This window comes from Sciurus vulgaris, assembly GCF_902686455.1.
Source record: "Sciurus vulgaris genome assembly, contig: HiC_scaffold_633_arrow_ctg1, whole genome shotgun sequence".
Lineage (NCBI taxonomy): Eukaryota > Metazoa > Chordata > Mammalia > Rodentia > Sciuridae > Sciurus > Sciurus vulgaris.
In genome coordinates this window covers 8,491,252-8,511,441 of record NW_027632389.1, presented here as the reverse complement: position 1 = coordinate 8,511,441, position 20,190 = coordinate 8,491,252, and the positions used below count along the sequence as shown (strand labels likewise).

Here is a 20,190-nt window from a genome sequence, read left to right as displayed (position 1 = left end):
CGGGTGCAGGAGCAGGAACCGTCCCCCGCTTGATCACTCCCGGAGGGCCAGAGCTGTTGGGGCGTTGGCGTCTGGCTGCATCACAGCTGGAGGAGACCTAGTACCTGGATCATGTGTGAGACCGCACTCTGCCTTCCTATCAGGTCACTGCTCTTGGGTAAAGTCTCCACCCTCTGAGAAGGCCGCCTCCCTTGTCAGGCCGCCCTGGGGTAAGGCCTCCACCCTGTGCGGGGCCTTGGTGGGTGTGTCCTGGGGCAGCGGAAGTGTCTTTGGAGACCGACCCCAGGGGTCTGGGCCTTGAAGTCGGGGATCCTAGATAAGGAGGCCTCTGGGGTTGGACATAGCTGGACTGGACTCCAGGGACTCCGGGTGCTCAGCCAGTCCTGCACCTGGGTCTGGGCTGAGGACAGGGAGCCCAAGGACCTGGCAAAGGCCAGGCTGAGAGTGCTCGGTCTGTCCTGCGGCTGGGGTCTGGAGTGGGAACCTGAGACGCCAACGCTGGCATGGCAGACCCCTGCGCCCCAGCCTTTTCAGATCCTCCAGTGATTCTCATTTTGGTTTTGTTTTGTTTTTAATACGTTTTTAGCTGTCGATGCACGTTTGTTTTATTAACTAATTTATATGGGTGCTGAGAATCCAACCCATGGCCTCGCACATGCTAGGCAAGTGCTCTACCCCTGAGCCACGACCCAGCCCTACTTTGTTGGTTTTGAAGGAAAAGAATCCAAAAGACCTAGGGCTCTGGATGCCTGGGGCTGGGAAGGGACTCAGAACATTGAGAGCAGGTGCTATGTTTTCTACCTTTTTCTGGTTGTGTGAGTGAGTGTACATCTGTTGGTGATCAGTGCTGTACCTATTCTATTGCTTGGGATGCTGTAAACACCAGCTTAGGGAGGACCCAGGAGTAGAACTCAGGATTTTCCTTTCAGTTATTACTTGTTTCCGTATTTCCGGTCTTTATTTTTGAGAAATCATAACTATGTTTTGAACAAATTAGAAGAATTTGGGATAGGGAGGAATGCATTTTTAAGAATAGTTGTTTTTTTTTCAAAGTACTGTAAGCTCTTTAAGAAAAAATGAAGCTGCCAAGAAAGGAATCAACTACCCTTTCCCCTGTCCCCTCATATTTCCTGTTTTACTGGGTAACCAGACTTAAAGTGTTTTTGTCATTCAGGGTTTTTTTTTTTTTTCCATGTTTAGTATATTTTATTCATATATAGTATATTCTTTTATTGGCCAACTATAACCACAAATATCCCTCATTTTTATTAACATGCCTCATTCTTTTTAAAAGCTGCACAACTGTGAAGTTATTATTTTTTTTTATTGCTGAGCTTGGATTATGTTTTTTATCATCAGTTGTTTTTAAAAGGCTAATATTTTGAAACATAACATGGTGAACTTTCAGAATTTCCAAGACCAGATGTGATACTATTATATGAAATGGGCTGAGTAATCTGTTTACACAAATCTTAATGGTCAGTTTACATGTGGCTGGATGCCTTCATAAAGAAGGTTACTAAAGAATTTACTTTTTTTGAGTACTTTTTTTCTAATTTAGCATATGGTCAGATGAAAATATTTAATCCCTTGAATATAACGTGACCAATTTTTGAAAGACAGGTAAAGCAGAAAACCAGTGGTGGTATGGGAGAAGCACCTGGTTTAAATATTTTTAAAGCAAGCCATAGATAGTTAACCCAGAAGTGAAAGGATGTTACTATACTGCTTTGTATTAAGACAGGAACCAAATCCCTGTTGCATTCTGTATTTTGTGTGCAGAGAACTGCAGGCTTTGTTGGTTTAATTGCTACATTGTGTTTTTAAAGATGTACTCTTGTGTTCATGTTAGTGCTAGATTTCTGAAATTTCAAGAGAAGCAGAACTGAGTAAATCATAAACAGCTACTTCTAAGCACTTATAGTCTGAAATCTTACTCTAAATTGTGTAGCATTTTATGTGGGAACTGTTCTTGAAAAGATTCCAAAACATCCATAGCATTTTAGTTCTTATTCTTGATAATAGTAGTTTTCCCATAATACCAAAAGAAGTAGCATTTTTCCTATTCTATAGATTAGTAAACATGCTCAAAGAGATTAAATTGTTCAAGATATTCTCATTTATTTTAAGTGATACAAAAAAGCATTTACCTCCAGGGAGATTCACAGGAATCTCAAAACATTAACATTTTGAGAAATTTGAATCTGCTACATATAGATTAGTGAATGCCTATAGTAAAGAAAATATGTGGACCACTGTCTTGTATAGAATCTTTACTCATGCATGTTGGGGGCTGTGCCATGTTGGCGGCGCCAGGATGGTGCCTGATCACATCGGCAGCGAGGAGGTTAGTTGACATAAGCACACTCAGGTGATTTTCTCGTCCATGCACACAATGTATGCGCATGTGTTCTCGAGCACTAATTGCCTGCTCGAGCGTCTAACCTAATCTTTGTGTAAGAGGCATGGCCCTGCTCTCCACGTCCTGGAGGTGATATAAGCGTAGGCAGCACAAGACAGAGATATAGCAGCCATTAGAAGCAACCAGAGGGAAAGGCACACAGCGCAGCAGTAGCCAGAGAAGAAGACACACCACAGCAGCCATTAGAAGCAGCCAGAGGGAAAAACACAGCAGCGAGTAGGGGCAGCTGCGGAAGGCAGATTGTGGAACGGAGAACTGAGACGCATCACTAGGGGACCTTAGGTAGACACACCCTTAGTTCACAGGATGCAGGACTTTAAGGCGTGGCAGGCCTCTCTCCTTCTAAGCTCTAAGAAAAGCCTGTCATTCTTTCAAAGTTTCTCTCTTAAGCAAAGTTTCTTTCTCTCTGATAAGCGGGGTCTCTCTCTCTCTCCTCTCAAAGCAAGTAACAAGCAAAAAACAAAGTCTCTCTCTCTCTCCTCTCAAAGCAAGTAAACCTCATTTCATCTATCCTCTATAAACAAGCAAGAAAGCAGTGCACCAAAGAGAAAGATAGAAGTGCCTCAGTTTCCACTCCACCACCCATAAGACCTGTGCAAGTTGTTGCTGCAGGCGGTGACAAATATCCACAGATTTTGGAACCGCAAAGAGCCAGCAACAATGCAGAACTGAATTTTGGTAATTACACACTAAATAAACCCTTGTGGTAGCTTTTCACTATCCAAAAAGTAAGTTCAGTAATTAGAATGAACTCAAGTTTCAAGCTTGAAGTTTATGTTTAGGCACAATTTCTCACAGTGGTCTAAGATATCAAAAATGCGGAGTTTTTAAAATGGGAACAGTATGTTTGCATTGCTTGACAATTATACCAAAAGGTGATGGTCTGTTGTGTTTCAAGTTGGTACTTAAGTAAAATTGAGAGTCAGGGCTTTCATGTTCTTGAACAGTTTATCTCTGGTGCCATTGTTATTTCAGTTAGAGGACTTTAGGCCATTTTAAGAGTATGACCATGCATTATGTATAAGCAAAAATGAATTCCTGTTTTCATCAAGCAATGATGAAAGCATCTTTATTGCTACACTTCCTTGCAGGATCTTTAGTTCTTCACCTGTTTCCTGAATGAGAAATGGGAGATGTAGGGATGAATTTAGTCAGCTAGTGTACTTATTTAAGATGAATTGTGTTCATTTCCCCATGCAGAACAGTGTTCCACTAAAGAGTAAAGGACAAATATGGTTTGGGTAGTCTGGTAGGTAAACAATGCCCCTTCTTTCCCCAGTAGGTCCATGTCCTAATCCTCAGAAGTGAATGTGTGATCTTTTGGTAAAGAGAAATTAAGGATGCAGATAAAGTATGGATGCTAATCAGCTTACAGTAAGGTAGAAAGATTATTGTGGATTATCCTGATGAGCCAAGTATAACCTCACATGTGTCCTTAAAAGTGGAAGGAGAAACAAAGTTGACAGAACCAGAGAGAGAGCAGAATGAGAAGGACCCATTTCTACCTGTCTTTGGAGTTGGAGGATGACTGTGAGCCAGAGTCAGACATTGCAGTGCAAGGGAACATTCTTCCCTGGAGTCTCCAGAAAGGAAGAGTCCTGCTGTGACACCCTTACTTTTAACAATCCAACAAGACCTGTATCAGACATCTGATGTACATAACTGTAAGATAAAATACACTGTGGTTTTAAATCAGTAATCAATTTGTTAAGGCAGAGATAAAAGGAGCAGAGGTAAGGATGTTGAAACAATTTGGTTGTTTAGGTATCTGGTATCCTCTTAAGGTGTGAGAACTCAGATCATCTTGAAGTTCATTACAGTAATCTAGGAAAAAAATGTTAAGGATAGTGACAGAAAGGGATTTTCACAAAGGCCAGTGAACGTAACAAAAGGTGGTTTGAAAGTTGAGGCAGGCCATGTAGAGGGTTTTGGTTTCAGATATACTAAATTTGTTTGTGTGTTTTGATATTAGGGAATTGAACCCAGTGGGATTTTACCACAGAACTACATCCCCAGCTATCATTTTTTTTTTTTTTTTTTTTTTTTAGACTGGGTCTGGCACCATTTCCCAGGCTGGCCTTAAATATGTGATCCTCCTGCCTCAGCTTCAGTTGCTGGGATAACAGACATGTACCACCAAGCCCAGCATCAGATACTCAATTTGAAGTGATGGTGGGGACCTGCTTCCCTATGAAATTAATTTAGAAACTTACTAAAACTTCATTGAATGCACTAGACAATTTGTGCTAATAGGTTAATGTTTCAACCAGTAAAGCAGGAGATAAACACACACACACACACACACACACACACACACACACACACACACCTACATTAAAATCTCAGAGGTAATATGTTGAGGGAGGAAAGGACAAAATTAACAGCCATGTAAATAACTCTGACAAACCAAAACTGGGGTTCTTATCAATTTCTTTCCAATTTGGTTGAGAAAGAGCCTAGTACTTGAAGAAGTTGTGTGTATTCATTTTTCTCAGTAGGACTGTGTCTGAGTTCATTCTAAAAATATTAAAAAAGTATTTTCATTCTAGGCTCAGGTGAGAGAGATGACAAAAATGTCACTGGGCAGCAGACATTATTAAAACTTTTGCTGTATTTAAGAGTACTTTTGTTCCTCTACAACATTACCTTCTGCTCAACACCAAAATAAACACATTCTCCTGAGTGACACAGGCTGTCTTTCTGGCAGTTACCACAGTTCCATAGTGTTCATTGTATTATATTTGATCACAGTAACAAAAGTGTGTGGTTTATTGTCATTGACTGTTACTGTGTTCCAAAATTGTTTTTTTTTTTCTGCTGAATAGGTGATATAACAAATTAAAAGAATCCCTTAGTGCCTATTTATATATTTGGTTTTCATCCTGTGCTCCTACAACCCTGGAATTACTTTTTTCCCCCAGAATTCTTTTTAATTGTCTTATTATCTTCAACTTGAAATGTTACTGTCAAGAAAAAAATAATACTTACTAATTTTAACCCTTGAATTTTTTTTTAGGAATTTCCCTGCCCTTTTGAATTTCTGTATTTAACCTGCCTATCTTGCCTATTTGATTAAGGGATTTGTTAATGGATTTTTTTTTATCCTTTTCTATGTGTGTTAACAATTTTAGAGGTTTATAGGGGAGAAACATGGACAGCGGAATGATCTTATGTTTCAGTTAACAAACTATTCAAGCTGCTTGCAGTAATTGAAATTCCTGAAGCATCCTCCTTTTTAAAACTTTGACCGTGGGGTGAATTTCCAGGTCAAGAACTAAAGGACGGTGGTTTTGATAGCTGTTGCCCTCAGTAGTCTTAGTCACTGCTGGCATGTGACTTCTTTGAGATCAGAATGGATAAGTTTTTAACAGAGGATACCTGTTGACAATCGTTTATAATTTTTCACAAAACTAAGATAAACTCCCCTTTTCTCTCCAAAAGGAAGTGAGTGTTTGTGTAATGTAGCAGTTAAAGTCAAACTTGGGGAAGCGTAAATGCTTTGGCTTAGCAAATATTGTATTGTATTTTCAGATCATTTTATTGCCAACCACTGTCTTTCTGGTGTTCAGGATTTTGCTACTCTGGGTCCAGTGAGGAAAGGGAAGTCACACAGTAATGAGAACAGAGAATATTTAATTTAAAGAATTACTATCACAAGCTGTTGCCTTGTAAGAAGTAAAGAGAGCTGTGAAAAATAGTAGTAATTGATGCCAGTGCACCCTGTGCTTGTAGGGCTGTGATTGAGTAACCAAGCAAGCAGCCCTCATAGGATTTGAGATGCAGGCCTCATTGGAGAGGGCTCATCTATGACTCATTGGACAACAGAGAAAGGGTTTTGATGGAATTTGCTATAACATCACCCTCTCTGGTACCAGGGAAACATGTTTATAGGTGGTATTTCAGCAAGACATGTGTTCTACAGACTTGTAGCCTCAGGAGGGAAGGTGCAGAGGAAGCTGTGAACTGTGGTGCAGAGCAGGAGCCTGGTGCTGGAGACACCTGCCAAACAGTGCCCTAGATGGAAGCTGAACTCTTCTCTCCTGCAGTGTCTTTGGTGCCATCTGCTGAACATTATCCATCAGTTGACATTGGTACAGAAACTAGAATAGTTTTTCTTTGTACCTATTTCCTGGTTTAATCACTGTAGCAAATTGCTGTTCTAGGCTTTTCCTGAAGTACATGTTTGTAGCTTTTACACTCTCTGCCATCCAGAAACAACTTCTTGGAAGTGAAGTGTTGTTAGACTCCTTTGGTCTTAGAGTCCACTCCTGCCTTTGTTGTTCCCATTTAGCTGATAATGGTAATTTCCCTACTTTGTACCCTCTCACATTTTTAAATGTACAAAGGGAGTCATAGTCCTGGACCAAATTTTGGGGTATTTTTTTCTTATAAATATAGTGATAAGATTAATGGCTCTTTTTTATTAGCCTTAGGAAGTATCCCACAGTTCCTTTGGCTTATTTTAACATAAGGTTTTTGTTTTTGTTTTATACAGCAGACTAAAAGAAGTCAATCACTTTTCATAGCTTAGCTTTTATTTTATGATGTGTTTAAAATCAGTCAGGGTAGTATGGTCATGAACTCTGTCAGAATGTCCTTCAGTGAGTAGGTCTGTCTAATGAAAACATAAACTAGGTAATTTTATTGTTTTCTTATTTGTAATTATTTTTCTTCCTTTGCCCAAATATTAAAGTGCCATATTTGCATTATAGTCAAGGAAAATTCATGGATGAAGATGCTTTCAAAGTTTTATGATGGGGTTCAAGTGTCAGTAATATAGTGTGATATTTTTGACTAGCTCTCATTTTGTTGCTGTTTCTACCATAATGTAACACAAGAATTCAGAAACAAACAAAAAATAGCTCACATAACCTTATGCCAGCTGGGTTTTATAGGTCAAGGGAATAATTTAGACAAGAATTAGTGTACATACCTAGGTTGTTTTCAGGTTGATATTCTGAACACATTTTTAAAATCTCTTGGGCATTTTACCAGTATTTTTGTATTCTTTATATTTATAGTACTTATAAAAACTGTTTAAAATATTTGCTATTCTCTGAAATATACTGTGGTTTAACACTATGAATAATTCAGAAGAGAATATATTGAGTCTCTTTCCTCCTGCTATGTTTCTGTATCTTTCTGTACATTTTCATGTTAATAATCTCACTAGTTAGCCTGAGGACACTGAAATATCAACTCTTCCAACTTTATTTTGGACTCTAACCCCTCTACCAAGGGAGATATTCTGTAAATAAAACTTGAAATTGTGCATAACCTCCAACATCTTGTGAGGAGTGATGACTACTGCATCAGGGAGGTACCACATATCCAATGGGTTCTGATCTCTCACAGAGAGTGGCAAAATTGGGACACCCATAAGAGCTTTTTTCCTTAGGAAGATATTTTAATACCCAGCAGGGTGCCTTCAACTGCCTGCATGGTGGTAATTGGGGTAAATATTCCAAATGATTCTCATCAGAGTGAGTTGACCATGCCTAGTGATCTTTCTCATGTCTGTGGTACTGCATGCAGTCTTTTTTCTACCAGTCTTACTGCTGGCACTTGATGTCACTGAGCTGCAGACACTATGATGCCATAGCAGTGCCATGAGCCTCTCTCCTTAACATACGCCACAGGACCATGCTTTAGCAGTCCAGATCTCTCAGCAGGAGTGTGTCTGCATTTCTCTATTACTCCCACCTTGATACTGGTTAAGGGTGCCTCCCAAATATTGTTTTTTGCTGAGTTCAGTTTTTAAAAGAAAAAAAAAAAAAAAAGAAAGAAACTGGGTATTTTTCTGATTTCCCAGAAAGAAAGACTAGATAAAGTATCCTGAATGAAGAGACTCCTGAACACATACTCTGATCATTCCTGGAAGGTTTGGAAGTACATCAAATTTTCCTTGACATCTCAGGGAAAATCCAAGTCTCTCCTTTGCTGAAAAGATTGTATTTGGACTTAGAGTAATCTGCATAACTTTCTGATGTTTTGCTATAAAATATCATCCTTCTATATAATTAGGGAGACTCTGATGCCACAACTTTTACATTTTGGAAGCACTTAGGGCACTGTTTTTATACAGTATATGTGGATCCATTTTGATATTAGGGCATAGAATGAATAATTAATTTGCTCAAAATTAATGCCAAATATATCCATGTGTTTTCATCCATTCTTCTCCTGGTGGGCATTTGACATTATTTCATAACATTTTCTAAATGTTTTTAATTGTTGGTAAACACAATACTTTTATTTCTTTTCTCTTCTTTTACTAGTGTCATGCTGAAGATCAAACCCAGTGCCTTGCACATGCTCAGCCAGTGCTCTACCACTGAGCCACAACCCCAGCCCTCATTTTATGACTATTTAATGGTGATTTCCAGAACCACATGCATTGAATTTCACGTATCATCTGTGCATATTGATACAAGAATATTAGAAATATGAGCAAGGATCAGGAAAGCTGGATGTCATGGTGGTCATATTCCTAGTATTCTGAGGACTCTCCAAACTGCTTTCAAAAGTGGAAGTCCCCATTGTATTTCTCCCAGTATATGATTGTTGTTTTATCCCTCAAACCTCTCTAGTACTTATTATATTAAGACTTGTTAAGTACTAATCTGGTGGGGTGAGCAGAAATGTGAATAGAGTTTTGAATAGTATTTCCCTGAATGTTAAAAATTTTGATGGGTTTTTAATGTGTTTGTAGACAATTTGTATTTCTTGTTTTGAGAATTTCCTTTCTTCTGTTTTCCTCCATTTTATACTTGGAATGGTGATATTCTCCTCAGCTCACTAGGCAGAATATTCCTCTCTTCCTCTCATCTAGTTTTCCCCTGGGCCATGTGCATTCTGTTTCTCCTATGAACACATTTTTTTTTAAAGATCACTATTTCTAAGTTTCATCCAGTCACAGGCTCTCTGAAGTGTCCTTTTGTTATTTCCACACAGCTTGTCTTCTTTTTCATCAAGCAACCACACACCAGTTCAAATGACTCCTACCTCTGTAAATGGACCATTATTCAGAGATCCATGTCAGCTTTTGCTCTGAAATGCATCTTAGAATTTTCTTCAATGGAAGCATTGCATTCTGCACCCAAATTCTGTGTGCTATTGTGTTCAAATTCAGTACACATTTCCTTACTATATTTTTCTTTTCGTGTAACACTTTATCATTCCTACACAAGGCGACAGAATTGAAAATCTCTCCTCCAATTGAGTATCATAATTTAAGACTAAAATTTTGACCATCCTGTGTTTAAAAAGTTGAAGCTGTATAACATCAAGTGCAATTCTTAAAACAATTTCAAAGAAGATTTATACAGCGTTTGTAGAATTGCGGGGTCATAACAAAGTTGACTGATTATCCATGGTACTTGTTTTGGATATATGTACATCAGTGCATTTGTTGAGAAGAAGTACATTTCCTAGGTCCCTCATCCTGATTTACTCCAAAAATAGCCAGATGAACATAAGAGCTCATAGTATGCCTCAGTGCCTAGGATAGTGTAACTTACAGGAAATTTTTCTTGCTCAAAATGCATTAATCTAATTTCCAATTGCAATGATTTCACCCTGACATATATGGTGATGAATTAAGAGTGTTGATGAAATCTTTGTGCTACTCATTATTGACATTTCTTTTACACAGAGTATCTGGGAGCAACATCCAAAGGTGTGCAATTCTGACATATCTGGTGGATCTGATTGAGGAGCAAAGAGCATCATAAATGGACATGTAGAAGGTAAGAACCACAAACGATGCAAAATATTTTGGTGAGACTATGGCCTTAAAACATGACCATTAATATATTTTATTTGTTCCAAGAATGTACCCATGAGATGGCTAGTAAGGACAAAGAAATATATTGTCATACCTTATTATGTTTCTGCCACAGGTTAAGCTGTTGGTACTGATAAATAAATTGAGCTGTGAATTGCATTTTGTTACATGCTTCAATCAAAGGAAAGTTGAAATAAAGAAAGGGAGAGAAGAAGAGGGAATGAACAGTGAGAAAGGCATTGATTCCTGGGAGACAATAATGAAAGAAGGAGCAATTGTACTTAGCAGCTAGAAGGACATTCAAGTCACATATGAGCAGGGAAAAGAGAAGTGTTTTTAAAGTGAGGGAAACATGTGAGTTTCCAGGTCCAAATTTGAATGAGGGGTAGAGTAAAACTCCCAACCTTCCTGACTTAATTGCACTTGGAAAGGAGTTGAGAAGAGAAGGAATGATTCCACATTGCTACATTTATTTACCACAAAAGATTATCCATGTATACAATCTAATGACAAAAAATATGTAGCTACTGCCTATGAAAAATTTGTAGGGGATAAACATAAATTATGAAAATAGAAAAAACTTTCAATGATTATGAAGTAGTTCACAAATCCATAGGTATCTGAAATTCACTTTGGAAAAGCTTACAGCTCCTTCTAAACCTTGATTTGAGGAAGACATCCTGGGGAGAAACCCAGAGCTATATTCAAGTTAATGTAGACATCGTGGAAGCCAAACAAGTTCTTACTGGAACTCTGAAACTGCAATGAATCATCTCATAGGGCGATGTTCAGAATGTCATTCTGACTCAACAGGTCTTTGCTTTTAGGATTTCTTTATATTCTAAGGTGATTCCAATGATCTGGTTGTGCAGACAACATTTTTTTTTTTATCCATAATGAGAAGGTCCCTTTGGTGTTATTTTGAAGAATAGTACTAGATCTCAAACATAAGAACACAAGCAGCTCACATGCCAGAATAAATATTGCTATAATTCTGAGCATATCTCTTGGGTAGTATGAAGAGTGCAGAAGACAGAGATTTAGAAATCATGTTTTTTAAAATTTATTTTTATTGTAAGTGAGTGGGATACATGTTGATTCTCTGTACATGGAGTAAAGGCATACCATTTGTGTATATATTTACATAGGGTAATGTTGTTTGATTCATTCCGTTTTATTTTTTCCCTAATCTCCCACCCCTCCCACCCCTCTTTTCCATCTATAAAGTCCCTCCTTCCTCCATTCTTGCCACCACTCCCCACATTATGTGTCATCATCCACTTATCAGCAAGATCATTCATCCTTTGTTTTTTTGAGATTGGCTTATCTCACTTAGCTTGATATTCTCCAGTTTCATCCATTTGCCTGCAAATGCCATAATTTTATTATTCTTCATGGCTGAGTAATATTCCATTGTATAAATATACCACAGTGTCTTTATCCTTTCATTAATTGAAGGGCATCCAGGTTGGTTCCAAAATCTGGCTATTGTTAATTGAACAACTATGAACATTGATGTCGATGCACCTTTGTAGTATTCTGCTTTTAAGTCCTTTGGGTTATAGGCCAAGGAGTGGGATAGCTGGGTCAAATGGTGTTTCCATTCCAAGGTTTCTGAGAAATCTCCACACTGCTTTCCAGATTGGCTGCACTAATTGGCAACCCCAACAGCAATATATGAGTGTACCTTTTTCCCCACATCCTCTCCAACACCTATTGTTGCTTGTATTCTTGATAATAGTCATTCTAATTGGAGTGAGATGGAATCTTAGGGTAGTTTTGATTTGCATTTCTTTTATTACTAGAGAAGTTGAACATTTTTTCATATGTTTATTGATTGCTTGTAGATCTTTTTCTATGAAGTGTCCTGCTCATTTCCTTATCCCATTTGATGATGGGATTATTTGTATTCTTGGTGTAGAGTTTTTTGGGTTCTTTATAGATTCTGGAGATTAGTGCTCTATCTGAAGTATGGGTGGCAAAGATTTTCTCCTACTCTGTAGGCTCTCTCTTCACATTGCTGATAGTTTCCTTTGCTGAGAGAAAGCTTTTTAGTTTGAATCTGTCTCAGTAATTGATTCTTGCTTTTATTTTTTGTGGTACGGGTGTTCTGTTAAGGAAGTCTGATCCTGGGTTGACATGTTGAAGATTTGGACCTACTTTTTCTTCTATAAGATGAAGGGTCTCTGGTCTGATTCCAAGGTCCTTGATCCATTTTGAGTTGAGTTTTGAGGAGGATGAGAGATAGGGGTTTAGTTTCATTTTCCTGGATATGGATTTCCAGTTTTTCCAGCACCATTTGTTGAAGAGGCTATCTTTTCTCCATTGCATATTTTTGGCACCTTTGTCTAGTATGAGAAAATTGTATTTATTTGGGTTTGTGTCCATGTCCTCTATTCTGTCCCATTGATATACCTGTCTATTTGGGTACCAATACCATGCAATTTTTGTTACTATTGCTTTGTAGTATAGTTGAAGTTCTGGTATTGCAATACGCCCTGCTTCACTCTTTCTGCTAAGGATTGCTTTAACTATTCTGGGTTTCTAATTCTTCCAGATGAATTTCATGATTCCTTGTTCCATTTCTGTAAGGTAAATCATTGGAATTTTAATTGGAATTTCTTTGAATGTGTATAGCACTTTTGGTAGTATGGCCATATTGACAATATTAATTCTGCCTATCCAAGAACATGGAGACATTTCCATCTTCTCAGGTTTTTGTTAATTTCTTTCTTTAGTGTTTTGTTGTTCTCATTGTAGAGGTCTTTCACCTCTTTTGTCAGATTGATTCCCAAGTATTTTATTTTTTTTGATGCTATTGTGAATGGGGTAGTTTTCCTAACTTCTCTTTCTAAAGATTCATCACTTATGTATAAAACTGCATTGGATTTATTAGTATTGATCTTATATCCTGCTACTTTACTGAATTCACTTATAAGTTCCTAAATTTTTTTGTGGAATTTCCCAGTTCCTCTAAATATATAATCATGTTATCAGCAAATATGGATAGTTTGAGTTCTTCTTTTCCTTTTTGTATCCCTTAAATTTCTTTGGTCTGTCTAATTGCTCTAGCTAGAGTTTCAAGGAAATATTGAATAGAAGTGGTGAAAGAGGATATTCCTGCCTTGTTCCAGGTTTTAGGGGAAATGCTTTCAGTTTTTCACCATTTAGAATATTAGCCTTTGGCTTAGAATAGATAACCTTTACAATATTAAGTAATGTTTCCACTATCCCTATTTTTTCTAGTGTTTTGAGCATAAAGGGATGCTGAATTTTATCAAATGCTTTTTCTGCATCTATCTAAATAATCATTCTATTCTTGACTTTAATTTTGTTTGTATGGTGAATTACATTCATTGATTTACAGATGTTGAACCAACCTTGCATCCCTGGGATAAAACCCACTTGATCATGGTACACTATCTTTTTAATATATTTTTGTATGTGATTTGCTAAAGCTTGGTTGAGAATTTTGTGTTGCTGTTCATTAAGGATATTGGTCTGTAATTTTCTTTCCTTGAAGTGTTTCTCTCTGGTTTAGGTATCAGGGTGATATTGGCTTCATAGAATGAGTTTGGGAGAGTTCCCTCCTCTTCTATTTCATGGAATACTTTGAAGTGTATTGGAATGAGCTCTTCTTTAAAGGTTTTATAGAACTCGGCTGAGAACACATCTGGTCTTGGACTTTTCTTTGTTGGTAGGCTCTTGATGACTTCTTCTATTTCACTACATGAAATTGATCTATTTAAGTTTTGTATGTCCTCCTGGTACAGTTTATGTAATTTATATGTCTAGAAACCTGTTGATCTCTTTGAGATTTTCTCTTTTGATGCAGTATAGATTTTCAGAATAGCTTCTAATTATATTTTGTACTTTACTCATGTCTGTCGTGCTGTTTCCTTATTCATTCTGAATTTTAGTAGTTTGAGTTTTCTCTCTTCTTCTCCTTGTTAGTGTGGCTAAGAGCTTATCAATTTTGTTTATTTTTTCAAAGAACCAAATATTTATTTTGTTAATTTTTTCTATTGTTTCTTTTGTTTCAATTTTATTGATTTCAGCTCTGATTTTAACTATTTCCTGTCTTCTCCTACTTTTGGTGTTGATCTGTTCTTCTTTAACTAGGGCTTTGAGCTGTAGTGTTAAGTCATTTATTTCTTGATTTTTACTTCTTTTATTGAATACGACCAATGAAATAAATCTTCCTCTAAGTACTGCTTTCACAGTGTCCCAGAGATTTTGATATGATGTGCCTTTTTTCTCATTTACTTCTAATATTTTTTTAAAATTTTCCTCTTGATGTCTTCTGTTATCCATTCATAATACAAAATCATATTATTTAATCTCCAGGTGTTGGAGTAGGTTCTCCTTTTTATTCTGTCATTTATTTCTAATTTCAATCCATTATGATCTGATAGAATACAAGGAAGTGTCTCTTGCTACTTCTATATGCTAAAATTAGCTTTATGGCATAAAATATGGTTTATTTTAGAGAAGGATCCATGTGCTGCTGAGAAGAAGGTTGGATGGTATATTCGATATACATTCATTAAGTCTAAATTATTGATTGTGTTATTGAGATCTATGTTTTTTTTTTTTATTCAGTTTTTGTTTGGAATATCTGTCCAGTGGTGATAGAGGTGTGTTAAAATTGCCTGATATTATTGTGTTGTGGTCTATTTGATTTCTGGAATTGAGAAGGATTTGTTTGATGTACATGAATGAGCCAATGTTCAGGGCATTTATATTTATGATTGTTATGTCTTACTGATTTATGCTTCCCTTAAGCAGTATGAAATGTCCTTCTTTATCCCTTCTGACTAACTTTGGCTGGAAGTCCACATTATCTGAAATGAGGATGGATACTCCAGCTTTTTTGCTGTGTCCATGTGCATGACATGTTTTTTCCATCCTTTTGCCTTTAATCTGTGGTTTTCTCTTTCTATGAATGAGTATCTTGCAAGCAGCATATTGTTGGATTTTTATTTTTAACCCTATCTGCCAGTCTATGTCTTTTGATTGATTAGTTCAGGCCATTAACATTCAGGGTTATTATTGAGATATGATTTGTATTTCAGTCATTTGATTCATTTTTGTTTTTTGACACGACTTGGTTTCTCCTTAATTGGGCTATTCCTTTAGGTTAGTTCCTCCCTTTGCTGATTTGCTTCATTGCTTTTCATCTCTTCCTCATGGAATATTTTGCTGAGAATGTTCTGTAATGCTGGCTTTCTTTTTGTAAATTCTTTTAGTTTTTGTTTATCATGGAAAGATTTTATTTCATCATCAAATCTGAAGGTAAATTTTACTGGGTATAAGATTCTTGGTTGGTATCCATTTTCTTTCACGGCTTGAAAAATGTTGTTCCAGGCCCTTCTAGCTTTTAGGGTCTGTGTTGAAGAATCTGCTGATATCCTTATTGGTTTCCCCATGAATATAATTTGATTCTTTTCCCTCATAGCCTTTAAAATTCTGTCTTTATTTTGCATGTTAGGTATTTTCATAATAATGTGCCTTGGTGTGGGTGTGTTGTAATTTTGTGTATTTGGAGTTCTGTTAGCCTCTTGTACTTGATTTTCCATTTCATTCTTCAGATTTGGGAAATTTTCTGACATTATTTCATTGAATAGATTGTTCATTCCTTTGGTTTGTTTCTCTGTGCCTTCCTCTATCCCAATAATTCTCAAATTTGGCCTTTTCATGATATCCCATAATTCTTGTAGATTCTGTTCTTGATTTTTTACCGTCTTCTCTGTTTGGCCAACTTTGTTTTCAAGATTAAATATTTTGTCTTCAATGTCTGATATTCTGTCTTCCAGGTGTTCTATCCTATTGGTTATGCTTTCTATGGAGTTTTTAATTTGGTTTATTGTTTACTTCATTTCAAGAATTTGTTTGTTTTTTTTTCAGTATCTCCAACTCCTTATTGAAATGATCTTTTTCTTCCCATATTTGCTCTTTTCACTGTTGATTGGTGTGATCATTTAATGCCTGCATTTGCTCTTTCATCTCATCCTTCAATGACTGCATTTGATCTTTCATCTCCTTGTTTGCTTCTCTGATTGTTTTAATTATGTACATTCTGAACTCTCTTTCTGCCATTTCTTTTGCCATGCTGTCATTGGGTTTTATTGATATAGCATCTAGGTTTGTTTGGTACATTTTCTTCCCTTGTTTTCTCACATCGGTCAGATATCAGTGGGACGCTGAGATATTGCAGATTTCCTCTATTGGCTTATAGTGTCCCTGTAGATTTCTATCATATCACCTCTTAACCTTCAGTAGCCTGAAGTCTTGGAGAAAACTGATAATGCAGTGCTTCAGAAGAAAGCTACCCCTGGCCTGCTAGTGGGTGTGGAATTGTGGGATGGATGTGCTTGGAAAGCCTCTCACTAGGCATGCCTACTCCAAGAAGCCTGCTGTGGATTGGGTCTGCCACTGGATGGAGGCGGGCTGCCCGGGAAAGTCTCAGGCCTCCATGCCCTGGTTCAAGAAGCTGCCTGTGGATGGGACCATGGCCACCACTGGGGACTGGGTGTGAAAAACTTTTCACTGGGCAGGTCTGTTCAGAGAAGCTGACTGTGGCCTGGGCCTGCCACCAGCTGGAGCTGGGCTGCTGGGGAACCACTCTCGCCACCCTGCCTTGGTCTGAGAAGCTGTCTGGGGACAGGGACCCACCGCTGGGTGCGGGACTTGAGGTTGGTTGTGCTCAGAAAGTCTCTCACTAGGCGGGTCTGCTTGGTGAAGCTGGCTGTCTGCTGGGCCTGCCGCTGGATGGAGGCAGGCTGCTTGGGAAAGCCTCTGGCCCTCCTGTCCTGGTCTGAGAAACTGCCTGCAGACCTGACCAGGGCTCGGAGCTTGGGGGTGGTTGTGCGCAGAAAGCCTCTCACTGGGTGGACCTACTCTGAGAAGCTGGCTGTGGGCCGGGCATGCCGCTGGATGAAGCCAGGCTGCTTGGGAAATCCTCTGGTCCTCCTGTCCTGGTCTGAGAAGCTGCTTGCAGACCTCACCAGGGCCCGCTGCTTGGGTCTGGGTGTGTGCAGAAAGACTCTCACTGGGTGGTTCTTCTCCAAGAAGCTCCCATGGAACTGGCCAGCTGCCAGATGGAACCGGGCTGCTGGAGAAATCCTCTCGCTGCCCTGCCCTGCTTCGAGAAGATGCCCACTGTCCTGGCCTGCTGCCTGGGCCGAGCTTCACCCAATGGGAGTGACTCATCGAGTGTCTCTGAGTTTGTCCTAGTCTCCCAATACCTCCCCTTCTTGAATCCTGAGTTCTGGAACACCAGGAGATGCAGTCACCATCTAGTTTGCTATCTTGAAACCCCTTCTAGAAATCATGTTTTAAGATAAATTTTCTTCTTTGACAGGCAAGAAGGACTTGGGATACTGCATTCAAAGAATCCAAAATAGAAAGTATCAAGTACCTAGCTCTAAAGGTTTTTTTGAAAAAGCTAAAGGGAAGGGGAAATGAGGGAAAAACCAAAGATATTAGCTAGGTAATTTTGGAGGGGATAAATGAGGAAACTGAAAGAATGTGATTCACTTCTATCAGGGTACCTGCATTAAAACCAAAGGTGAGATGATTGCTGGTCTACAGATGATTGAAACCAGTAGGGACTAGAAGAAATTTCTCCTCCTTACATAACAGGCCCACATTCATATGAGTGGCAAACATATCAGTTATTCAGATGAGAGGCCTAGCATTTTGAAGCTTTGGTTGTTTTAAAGACAGCTATTATTTCATTATTATTGGGGCTTCTTCTACTATTACTACTATTTCTACTAGTACTTCTACTACTAGTACTACTACTACTACTACTACTAATCTACCACTGCATTGGAAAGAATCCATATCCTCGGTTATGTCAAAAATGCAATCTCTTGGGGTGCGAAATTCTGATCTCTAGGTATCTAGTTTTCTGCTCATCCAGCACTTTCTGAAAATATTTGAAATTAAATTTATGTATGCTATACCAGACTCATTTTCACCAGAATTCTTGATGAAATTCATTCCTTTATTCCTCAAACACCAAGACTAATACTCATAGTGTATATACCAAAGACTTTGAAGCAAAATACTTAACTGGTATGTGTCAAATCTGTGAACTTTCAGAACACATTTTGCTTTGTATTGGCTTTTCTGAATTCTTTATTCTTTATCATGTGTTTTTTGTTTTTGTTTTTCTTTTTCTTTTTAGATGTGGAACCTGTATCTGTGCACAAGGGAGGAAAAAGATACATGAAATGGCTTAAACCAGAGGATTCAGACAAGAAGGTATGCCACTGTCCCACTTGGGTATGAAAAAGACAACAGTACATATATTAGCTTTGGTTCCAAAAGCATATGTCTGATCTAATTAGTTCAGAAAAACCTGTCTGATGAGAAATGGATTCTTTTCACAACTTTGGACTTTTTGATAATAAGACAAATGAGGTACAGGTTGCATGCTTACAATAAAATGGATCAAACAATTCTGACAGGTCACTCCACATATGTGCTACCATCTTATTACTCCAACTTTGATGTTGAACTTCTCAGGTTCCTTGCTTGCTTCTCTGTATACAGATGTCTTTTGTCTCTAGCATTCTGCATAATCACATTGGTATTTTACCCTTCCCTAAGTATTCATGGTCATTGCAAAGGTGTTCTTACCATTGGAAACTTAACTGCAGCTTTTACTAAAGCTATAATTCTTATATTGATTTAGTATATTTCAGTCATGTGGTTATATTCAACAAAAATCCCCAAACAAATAAGAAACCCAAAGCTAATGAAATCTTTATCAATTCTCTCTGAAATCCATATCACTCAGGCTAAGCTGCATATTCATTCAGTAGGAATATGAGGTGGCATTGATATATTCCAGTTTTTGTAAGTATATATTTAATTTTCTTTTCTGTATCTAAGGACTTACATGCTTCCTGTGATGTAATTCATCATCTACTTTTATGTTTCATTAATAACTGAATGCTGGGTGAAATACAAAACATTTACAAAATATCTTGTCTCCAGGTTGTAGGACATAAAGCCTACAACCAAAATCAAACATACATTTCCAAAAAATGGAAATAGGAAGAAGGGAACAAGGAAACTGAAATCAGTTAACTTTTGCAGTGTGACTTCTATGAAAATACCTATATTAAAACCTTTGAAATGATAGGCAAGTTCTCACTCATGATTTACATGTTTTCTGCAATGCATTGGGAGGATTTGCCCCATCAGGTCTGTGTTGGTGTTTGCATCCATGTTTCAAAATATTTCTGTAAATGTCTGAGGAAAAGGTGTTTTAAAATACCATATCATAGACTTTCTACAAATAAACTTCCCAAATTGGAGTTGTTACACCAGTTACCTGGATTATGAGACTGATTTGCGTGACACCCAAGTTTTATAGATAGGCCCAGGGGAGCAGAGTTAGATTCCAGAATCCTGAGACCATAAGGAAACTTTTTTTTTGAAACCAGGATGTCAAGTCCTGTCTGTAACTTAGGAGAAACTCATTTATAAGATACTGCCTACAATACTATGACACCCAGTGTACTGACTGAATGCATTAAAACTTTTGCTATGGTTCATATGCCATTTTATTTCATGACTTTGATAACCTTTCTGTTCACCTTGTAGCAAGAAATGATAAAATGTATGATCTTATGTACTTTCATTTATCACTTGCTTGTAAAATGAACACTTACTGTTGAACACTCTTTCCTGAAATTTTGACTCAGAACAGTCAATACATAATACTTCCACACACCAAGGGAGTATTTTCTCATCACTCTTTGACTTGATGTTTGTTATCCTCTCCATGGTGATGACAAATCCAGATCCTTCTGGAGACATGCCCTCCATTCAGGACTGCATCAAACCAGTAGTGCATGGTTACATTCTCATCATTCATCTCCATTCATGAGCATGTGCCTGAAGTTCTAATGCTCACACAGTTTAGATTGGTCCAGTTATGTATGCATATGTGGCATGTTACTAT

General features: G+C 37.8%; 1 protein-coding gene across 1 annotated transcript in view; it reads left to right on the top strand.

Annotated features, from left to right (window-relative positions):
• Positions 1 to 9,929: 9,929 nt before the first annotated feature.
• LOC306652887 (uncharacterized protein) overlaps positions 9,930 to 20,190 on the top strand; it is a gene marked incomplete at its 3' end in the record, with an annotated part of 60,117 nt that continues 49,856 nt past the window's right edge. The window contains exon 1 of the mRNA XM_079125524.1: positions 9,930 to 10,170. The remainder of the gene's footprint in view (positions 10,171 to 20,190) is intronic.